The 10,375-nt window shown below is 41.9% G+C and overlaps 2 non-coding genes across 2 annotated transcripts; both read left to right on the forward strand.

The window, feature by feature from the left end:
- Positions 1–5,380: 5,380 nt before the first annotated feature.
- On the forward strand, positions 5,381–5,468 carry trnap-ugg (transfer RNA proline (anticodon UGG)). Its single transcript is given in 2 exon segments — positions 5,381–5,416; positions 5,433–5,468. It is a non-coding gene; the product is annotated as a tRNA-Pro (tRNA).
- A 3,025-nt stretch (positions 5,469–8,493) lies between these two features.
- trnap-ugg (transfer RNA proline (anticodon UGG)) lies at positions 8,494–8,581 on the forward strand. Its single transcript is given in 2 exon segments — positions 8,494–8,529; positions 8,546–8,581. It is a non-coding gene; the product is annotated as a tRNA-Pro (tRNA).
- The last annotated feature ends 1,794 nt before the right edge of the window (positions 8,582–10,375 follow it).

The raw sequence follows: 10,375 nt of genomic DNA on the forward strand, positions 1-10,375 counted from the left end.
AATGATCATCTGACTGAACGTGAGCCCGGGAAATTCATCCACAGAATGTTCACGGCCTGCTGAGTTTTACAGAATGCTTTGTTTTTGTTCATTGTGTTTCTGTATCCCTTTTAAGGTGATGTGCTGGTCTGCCCGGGGTCATTCTCTGTCTCTCCAAAATGGTGTGCTATCAGTATCGGATCATTATCTATCTGTTTAAAAGGAATGTGCTGTCGGTCCCGGATTTCAAATTTCAAATTTCAAAAACTGCCTTTGGAGGGTGCAGAATTTTTAGTTTGTTGGAGTGTTTGTGTAAGTGAGAGAGTGCGTGGAAACGTTCTGCGCGATCTTACTGTGCATTTCATGTCATGGGAGGAAAAATGCATTACATGCAACTTGAAGCCACACTGATTTGATTCAACACGCATTCGGGGACTGCCTGACAGGAGAAGAATCTGCTGTGGGATTTTGCTATTCCACATGTGAAAGAAGGCAAATTATATAAGTTAGAAACATAGGGATTTTAGCGAGAGCTTGCGGATGGGCTGTGTGACATGATGAGCTCCTTCCCCCTTATTTTCAAATACAAATCAAATCAAGACAAGACAAGACATGACTGACTGACTGACTTTGTTTATATAAATATATGTATCAATATTTATATATGCATATATTTACATACATTCACTACTTTTTAACTTTCACAATAAATGTGCTTTTTCTGTTCTGCCTGCATTGGCTCTATTACATTTGACCTCTTTCACAGCACACGCAGCTTCAGTCTGATTCTGCAGAAAAGCACTCGCGACTTTAAAAGATGGGTTTTGTTGCCCACATCTTCCCTCGTGGCTTGTCTTACACCATGGGCTTACTGTGTTTGGGTATTTACTGACTGCACACCATGATTTCCAGTGGATTTCATGCAGTCGCACAGACTTCGTTCAATCAAAAATATATAGATTAAGAAACAATTATTTATTTATTTCAATCAAATCAAATTAAATTTTTTGCAATAAAATTGTAAATTTATTTATTTTCTATTCATAATAAATATATATATGTTTTAAATTGTCTGTTTGTCTGGGTTGGTTTTATTTCCCTCCCTCTTTCCTGCTTGTCTGTCACCTGTGGCTTCATCAACCGTCCCAGTCCCGCGTGCTCATGAGATCCGCGCTCAATCACGCACAACACAATTGCATTCAGGAATGATAGAAATCCCACTTTATTCTTCTGAAAGACAACTGCTATCCGTGAAGGGCTATTCTACAGCTGTGTAAGAGGGATGTGCTTCCTGTCCAGGATCATTCGGTGTCTGTTTCAACGGGATGGTTGTCAGTTCCGGTTCATCAATTGCCCCTTTAAAACGTATTTTCTCATTATCCGGATCAACCTGTACATTTAAAAAGGAGTGTGATTATCAGCTGTGAGAACCGAGTTGTTAAACTGTTGTGTTTCAAGCTACATTGACTTTGCCTGTGTCCGTGTACATCCATATCGCAGCGCATCTGTTCATTACGCAAAATATGCTCATGTTTTCCGATATCCACTCCTTGATGCAACCCTTGTCCCAAATTTGCTCTCAATATAAAAAACAACAAATTATGCACCGACGATATCGGCCGCGTGGCCTAAAGGATAAGGTGTCTGACTTCGATTGTAACTGTGATCTTATCAGAAGATTGCAAGTTGGAGTCCTGCAGCGGTCAGCTATCGCGCCGCGTGAAATTTTATATTCTTTGTTTTGATTCTGCCTCAAAACCAACCATCTCGGACAGTCACTCACCTGAAGTAAAGGAAGGCTGTGTGCTTTAAGAAGCTAATGGCATATTTTCATCACTGTCGATCTGGTTGCACGGGCAAAACAAGCGGTGAAGTAGACTTTCGTGCACATTATTTCTGTTTGAACGCAAAAATAGGGGATGGATGTCTGACTTTGCAGTAAATAGGAGACAAGGTGACTGACAGGTTGAGGCAATGGACTGCTGATCCAGTATGCCCCCAGCTTCGTCGTTATTGTGTTAAACATTTTCCCCTCGTTTTTTTATTCAATCACATTTATCCTCATTGCCAAATTCACCTTTTACTGAAAAGGATGCAGCTCGTTGGTGAAGTAATGTCACAAAAAATAATCACTTCATCAAAGGGAAAACACGAGCAGGACGATGGAAAGGGGGACTCATGAGATCGGCCTCTGAGAGTCAGCACAGGCACGATGGGCCGAATAGCAAACTAACGTCAGAAACTGAGAGCTACGTCCTTCACTGTCGGCGGATCGTTGGTCTAGGGGTATGATTCTCGCTTTGGGATTATAATAATTGAAATGCGAGAGGTCCTGGGTTCAAATCCTGGACGAGCCCTGCCAACTTTTAGTCAAAAAACGACTTCTCAGCCGGTCGACATGTGAGAAAACTGACATGTTTCAAATTAAAACGTGTGATTGCACTCCGTTGTTCACACAGCGTCTAAAAATCCTGGAGATTCACAGGAGCAAAGTGAAACTCACCGAACTGAGTAAAGTTCATGTCTCTCAGATGTACTCGGCTCTGCGTCTCATTGGACAACGTCAACCCCGGTTTGATTCCGGCAAATACTTGATCAGTGTATCTTCCTTTCTGCACGCATGAGCTCACCTCCAAATGGATAAGCATACATTCAACGTCAATCTCAAATTCAACTTGAAACAGACTCTGCCCTGAATATGATTGCGTCCTGTTTCTCTCGCGCTGAAAAGATGTGAGAAGCTGGCTTTGGATTTCGTCCCTTGGCTGCCGAATTTAAATCATGCAGGAAATCAATCCGGGGTGGCCAAGCTGCCTGGTCTGATTAAAAGGCGTTCAAACCCTACATTCCAGGCATGTTATAGTGTTCTGGCCTCAACATTCGGTTCAACGTATCGGATCATAAGCACCGCTCCCATTGTCTGCTAATGGTTCTGCTGTTCACACTAACACCTCCTCTGGTCCATCCTTTGTTACTTTATTGCCCGCTTACCACCCACTTTGCCTTTTCGCATTGTGCCATTTATTATTCAATCACTCCTACGGTCCACTGTATCACAAGCATTCCCTTTTGTCCTTCCTCGCTGCCTATTTTTTTCCAGGCGCTATTTTCGTGGAAAAATCTGTAAACTTTACATTTTTCTTAAAAGATCGGAATGATCATCTGACTGAACGTGAGCCCGGGAAATTCATCCACAGAATGTTCACGGCCTGCTGAGTTTTACAGAATGCTTTGTTTTTGTTCATTGTGTTTCTGTATCCATTTTCAGGTGTGGTCTGGTCTGCCCGGGGTCATTCTCTGTCTCTACAAAATGGTGTGCTATCAGTATCGGATCATTATCTATCTGTTTAAAAGGAATGTGCTGTCTGTCCCGGATTTCAAATTTCAAATTTCAAAAACTGCCTTTGGAGGGTGCAGAATTTTTAGTTTGTTGGAGTGTTTGTGTAAGTGAGAGAGTGCGTGGAAACGTTCTGCGCGATCTTACTGTGCATTTCATGTCATGGGAGTAAAAATGCATTACATGCAACTTGAAGCCACACTGATTTGATTCAACACGCATTCGGGGACTGCCTGACAGGAGAAGAATCTGCTGTGGGATTTTGCTATTCCACATGTGAAAGAAGGCAAATTATATAAGTTAGAAACATAGCGATTTTAGCGAGAGCTTGCGGATGGGCTGTGTGACATGATGAGCTCCTTCCCCCTTATTTTCAAATACAAATCAAATCAAGACAAGACAAGACATGACTGACTCACTGACTTTGTTTATATAAATATATGTATCAATATTTATATATGCATATATTTACATACATTCCCTACTTTTTAACTTTCACAATAAATGTGCTTTTTCTGTTCTGCCTGCATTGGCTCTATTACATTTGACCTATTTCACAGCACACGCAGCTTCACTCTGATCCTGCAGAAAAGCACTCGCGACTTTAAAAGATGGGCTTTGGAGCCCACATCTTCCCTCGTGGCTTGTCTTACACCATGGGCTTACTGTGTTTGGGTATTTACTGACTGCACACCCTGATTTGCAGTGGATTTCATGCAGTCGCACAGACTTCGTTCAATCAAAAATATATAGATGAAGAAACAATTTTTTATTTATTTCAATCAAATCAAATTCAATTTTTTGCAATAAAATTGTAAATTTATTTATTTTCTTATCATGATAAATATATATATGTTTTAAATTGTCTGTTTGACTGGGTTGGTTTTATTTCCCTCCCTCTTTCCTGCTTGTCTGTCACCTGTGGCTTCAACAACCGTCCCAGTCCCGCGTGCTCATGAGAACCGCGCTCAATCACGCACAACAAAATTGCATTCAGGAATGATAGAAATCACACTTTATTCTTCTGAAAGGCAACTGCTGTCCGTGAAGGGCAATTCTACAGCTGTGTAAGAGGGATGTGCTTCCTGTCTAGGATCATTCGGTGTCTGTTTCAACGGGATGGTTGTCAGTTCCGGTTCATCATTTGCCCCTTTAAAACGTATTTTCTCATTATCCGGATCATCCTGTACATTTAAAAAGGAGTGTGATTATCAGCTGTGAGAACCGAATTGTTAAACTTTTGTGTTTCAAGCTACATTGACTTTGCCTGTGTCCGTGTACATCCATATCGCAGCGCATCTGTTCATTACTCAAAATATGCTCATGTTTTCCGATATCCACTCCTTGATGCAACCCTTGTCCCAAATTTGCTCTCAATATAAAAAACAACAAATTAAGTACCGCCGATAGAGGCCGCGTGGCCTAAAGGATAAGGTGTCTGACTTCGATTGTAACTGTGATCTTATGAGAACATTGCAGGTTCTAGTCCTGCAGCGGTCAGCTATCGCGCCGCGTGAAATTTTATATTCTTTGTTTTGATTCTGCCTCAAAACCAACCATCTCGGACAGTCACTCACCTGACGTGAAGGAAGGCTGTGTGCTTTAAGAAGCTAATGGTACATTTTCATCACTGTCGATCTGGTTGCACGGGCAAAACAAGCGGTGAAGTAGACATTCGTGCACATTATCTCTGTTTGAAAGCAAAAAGTAGGGGATGGATGTCTGACTTTGCAGTAAATCGGAGACAAGGTGACTGACAGGTTGAGGCAATGGACTGCTGATCCAGTATGCCCCCAGCTTCGTCGTTATTGTGTTAAACACTTTCCCCTCGTTTTTTTATTCAATCACATTTATCCTCATTGCCAAATTCACCTTTTACTGAAAAGGATGCAACTCGTTGGTGAAGTAATGTCACAAAAAATAATCACTTCATCAAAGGGAAAACATTAGCAGGACGATGGAGAGGGGGACTCATGAGATCGGTCTCTGAGAGTCAGCACAGGCACGATGGGCCGAATAGCAAACTAACGTCAGCAACTGAGAGCTACATTTCTCGCTGTCGGTGGCTCGTTGGTCTAGGGGTATGATTCTCGCTTTGGGATTATAATAATTGAAATGCGAGAGGTCCCGGGTTCAAATCCCGGACGAGCCCTGCCAACTTTTAGTCAAAAAACGACTTCCTGCCAACTTTTAGTCAAAAAACGACTTCTCAGCCGGTCGACATGTGAGAAAATTAAAACGTGTGATTGCACTCCGTTGTTCACACAGCGTCTAAAAATCCTGGAGATTCACAGGAGCAAAGTGAAACTCACCGAACTGAGTAAAATTCATATCTCTCAGATGTACTCGGCTCTGCGTCTCATTGGACAACCTAAACCCCGGTTTGATTCCGGCAAATACTTGATCAGTGTATCTTCCTTTCTGCACGCATGAGCTCACCTCCAAAGGGATAAGCATACATTCAACGTCAATCTCAAATTCAACTTGAAACAGACTCTGCCCTGAATATGATTGCGTCCTGTTTCTCTCGCGCTGAAAATATGTGAGAAGCTGGCTTTGGATTTGGTCCCTTGGCTGCCGAATTTAAATCATGCAGGAAATCAATCCGGGGTGGCCAAGCTGCCAGGTCTGATTAAAAGGCGTTCAAACCCTACATTCCAGGCATGTTATAGTGTTCTGGCCTCAACATTCGGTTCAACGTATCGGATCATAAGCACCGCTCCCATTGTCTGCTAATGGTTCTGCTGTTCACACTAACACCTCCTCTGGTCCATCCTTTGTTACTTTATTGCCCGCTTACCACCCACTTTGCCTTTTCGCATTGTGCCATTTATTATTCAATCACTCCTACGCTCCACTGTATCACAAACATTCCCTTTTGTCCTTCCTCGCTGCCTATTTTTTTCCAGGCGCGATTTTCGTGGAAAAATCTGTAAACTTTACATTTTTCTTAAAAGATCGGAATGATCATCTGACTGAACGTGAGCCCGGGAAATTCATCCACAGAATGTTCACGGCCTGCTGAGTTTTACAGAATGCTTTGTTTTTGTTCATTGTGTTTCTGTATCCCTTTTAAGGTGATGTGCTGGTCTGCCCGGGGTCATTCTCTGTCTCTCCAAAATGGTGTGCTATCAGTATCGGATCATTATCTATCTGTTTAAAAGGAATGTGCTGTCGGTCCCGGATTTCAAATTTCAAATTTCAAAAACTGCCTTTGGAGGGTGCAGAATTTTTAGTTTGTTGGAGTGTTTGTGTAAGTGAGAGAGTGCTTGGAAACGTTCTGCGCGATCTTACTATGCATTACATGCAACTTGAAGCCACACTGATTTGATTCAACACGCATTCGGGGACTGCCTGACAGGAGAAGAATCTGCTGTGGGATTTTGCTATTCCACATGTGAAAGAAGGCAAATTATATAAGTTAGAAACATAGCGATTTTAGCGAGAGCTTGCGGATGGGCTGTGTGACATGATGAGCTCCTTCCCCCTTATTTTCAAATACAAATCAAATCAAGACAAGACAAGACATGACTGACTTTGTTTATATAAATATATGTATCAATATTTATATATGCATATATTTACATACATTCCCTACTTTTTAACTTTCACAATAAATGTGCTTTTTCTGTTCTGCCTGCATTGGCTCTATTACATTTGACCTATTTCACAGCACACGCAGCTTCACTCTGATCCTGCAGAAAAGCACTCGCGACTTTAAAAGATGGGCTTTGTTGCCCACATCTTCCCTCGTGGCTTGTCTTACACCATGGGTTTACTGTGTTTGGGTATTTACTGAATGCACACCCTGATTTCCAGTGGATTTCATGCAGTCGCACAGACTTCGTTCAATCAAAAATATATAGATTAAGAAACAATTATTTATTTATTTCAATCAAATCAAATTAAATTTTTTGCAATAAAATTGTAAATTTATTTATTTTCTTATCATGATAAATATATATATGTTTTAAATTGTCTGTTTGACTGGGTTGGTTTTATTTCCCTCCCTCTTTCCTGCTTGTCTGTCACCTGTGGCTTCAACAACCGTCCCAGTCCCGCGTGCTCATGAGAACCGCGCTCAATCACGCACAACACAATTGCATTCAGGAATGATGGAAATCCCACTTTATTCTTCTGAAAGGCAACTGCTGTCCGTGAACGGCAATTCTACAGCTGTGTAAGACGGATGTGCTTCCTGTCCAGGATCATTCTGTGTCTGTTTCAACGGGATGGTTGTCAGTTCCGGTTCATCAATTGCCCCTTTTGAACGTATTTTCTCATTATCCGGATCATCCTGTACAATTAAAAAGGAGTGTGATTATCAGCTGTGAGAACCGAATTGTTAAACTTTTGTGTTTCAAGCTACATTGACTTTGCCTGTGTCCGTGTACATCCATATCGCAGCGCATCTGTTCATTACTCAAAATATGCTCATGTTTTCCGATATCCACTCCTTGATGCAACCCTTGTCCCAAATTTGCTCTCAATATAAAAAACAACAAATTAAGCACCGCCGATAGCGGCCGCGTGGCCTAAAGGATAAGGTGTCTGACTTCGATTGTAACTGTTATCTTATGAGAAGATTGCAGGTTCTAGTCCTGCAGCGGTCAGCTATCGCGCCGCGTGAAATTTTATATTCTTTGTTTTGATTCTGCCTCAAAACCAACCATCTCGGACAGTCACTCACCTGAAGTAAAGGAAGGCTGTGTGCTTTAAGAAGCTAATGGTACATTTTCATCACTGTCGATCTGGTTGCACGGGCAAAACAAGCGGTGAAGTAGACTTTCGTGCACATTATCACTGTTTGAAAGCAAAAAGTAGGGGATGGATGTCTGACTTTGCAGTAAATCGGAGACAAGGTGACTGACAGGTTGAGGCAATGGACTGCTGATCCAGTATGCCCCCAGCTTCGTCGTTATTGTGTTAAACACTTTCCCCTCGTTTTTTTATTCAATCACATTTATCCTCATTGCCAAATTCACCTTTTACTGAAAAGGATGCAACTCGTTGTTGAAGTAATGTCACAAAAAATAATCACTTCATCAAATGGAAAACATTAGCAGGACGATGGAGAGGGGGACTCATGAGATCGGTCTCTGAGAGTCAGCACAGGCACGATGGGCCGAATAGCAAACTAACGTCAGCAACTGAGAGCTACGTTTCTCACTGTCGGTGGCTCGTTGGTCTAGGGGTATGATTCTCGCTTTGGGATTATAATAATTGAAATGCGAGACGTCCCGGGTTCAAATCCCGGACGAGCCCTGCCAACTTTTAGTCAAAAAACGACTTCTCAGCCGGTCGACATGTGAGAAAACTGACATGTTTCAAATTAAAACGTGTGATTGCACTCCGTTGTTCACACAGCGTCTAAAAATCCTGGAGATTCACAGGAGCAAAGTGAAACTCACCGAACTGAGTAAAGTTCATGTCTCTCAGATGTACTCGGCTCTGCGTATCATTGGACAACCTAAACCCCGGTTTGATTCCGGCAAATACTTGATCAGTGTATCTTCCTTTCTGCACTCATGAGCTCACCTCCAAAGGGATAAGCATACATTCAACGTCAATCTCAAATTCAACTTGAAACAGACTCTGCCCTGAATATGATTGCGTCCTGTTTCTCTCGCGCTGAAAAGATGTGAGAAGCTGGCTTTGGATTTAGTCCCTTGGCTGCCGAATTTAAATCATGCAGGAAATCAATCCGGGGTGGCCAAGCTGCCTGGTCTGATTAAAAGGCGTTCAAACCCTACATTCCAGGCATGTTATAGTGTTCTGGCCTCAACATTCGGTTCAACGTATCGGATCATAAGCACCGCTCCCATTGTCTGCTAATGGTTCTGCTGTTCACACTAACACCTCCTCTGGTCCATCCTTTGTTACTTTATTGCCCGCTTACCACCCACTTTGCCTTTTCGCATTGTGCCATTTATTATTCAATCACTCCTACGCTCCACTGTATCACAAGCATTCCCTTTTGTCCTTCCTCGCTGCCTATTTTTTTCCAGGCGCTATTTTCGTGGAAAAATCTGTAAACTTTACATTTTTCTTAAAAGATCGGAATGATCATCTGACTGAACGTGAGCCCGGGAAATTCATCCACAGAATGTTCACGGCCTGCTGAGTTTTACAGAATGCTTTGTTTTTGTTCATTGTGTTTCTGTATCCATTTTCAGGTGATGTGCTGGTCTGCCCGGGGTCATTCTCTGTCTCTACAAAATGGTGTGCTATCAGTATCGGATCATTATCTATCTGTTTAAAAGGAATGTGCTGTCTGTCCCGGATTTCAAATTTCAAATTTCAAACACGGCCTTTGGAGGGTGCAGAATTTTTAGTTTCTTGGAGTGTTTGTGTAAGTGAGAGAGTGCGTGGAAACGTTCTGCGCGATCTTACTGTGCATTTCATGTCATGGGAGGAAAAATGCATTACATGCAACTTGAAGCCACACTGATTTGATTCAACACGCATTCGGGGACTGCCTGACAGGAGAAGAATCTGCTGTGGGATTTTGCTATTCCACATGTGAAAGAAGGCAAATTATTTAAGTTAGAAACATAGCGATTTTAGCGAGAGCTTGCGGATGGGCTGTGTGACATGATGAGCTCCTTCCCCCTTATTTTCAAATACAAATCAAATCAAGACAAGACAAGACATGACTGACTGACTGACTTTGCTTATATAAATATATGTATCAATATTTATATATGCATATATTTACATACATTCCCTACTTTTTAACTTTCACAATAAATGTGCTTTTTCTGTTCTGCCTGCATTGGCTCTATTACATTTGACCTATTTCACAGCACACGCAGCTTCACTCTGATCCTGCAGAAAAGCACTCGCGACTTTAAAAGATGGGCTTTGTTGCCCACATCTTCCCTCGTGGCTTGTCTTACACCATGGGCTTACTGTGTTTGGGTATTTACTGACTGCACACCCTGATTTCCTGTGGATTTCATGCAGTCGCACAGACTTCGTTCAATCAAAAATATATAGATTAAGAAACAATTATTTATGTATTTCAATCAAATCAAATTCAATTTTTTGCAATAAAAT

The sequence above is a fragment of the Pristiophorus japonicus genome, unplaced genomic scaffold (genome assembly GCF_044704955.1).
Source record: "Pristiophorus japonicus isolate sPriJap1 unplaced genomic scaffold, sPriJap1.hap1 HAP1_SCAFFOLD_61, whole genome shotgun sequence".
In the NCBI taxonomy this organism is placed as follows: Eukaryota; Metazoa; Chordata; class Chondrichthyes; family Pristiophoridae; genus Pristiophorus; species Pristiophorus japonicus.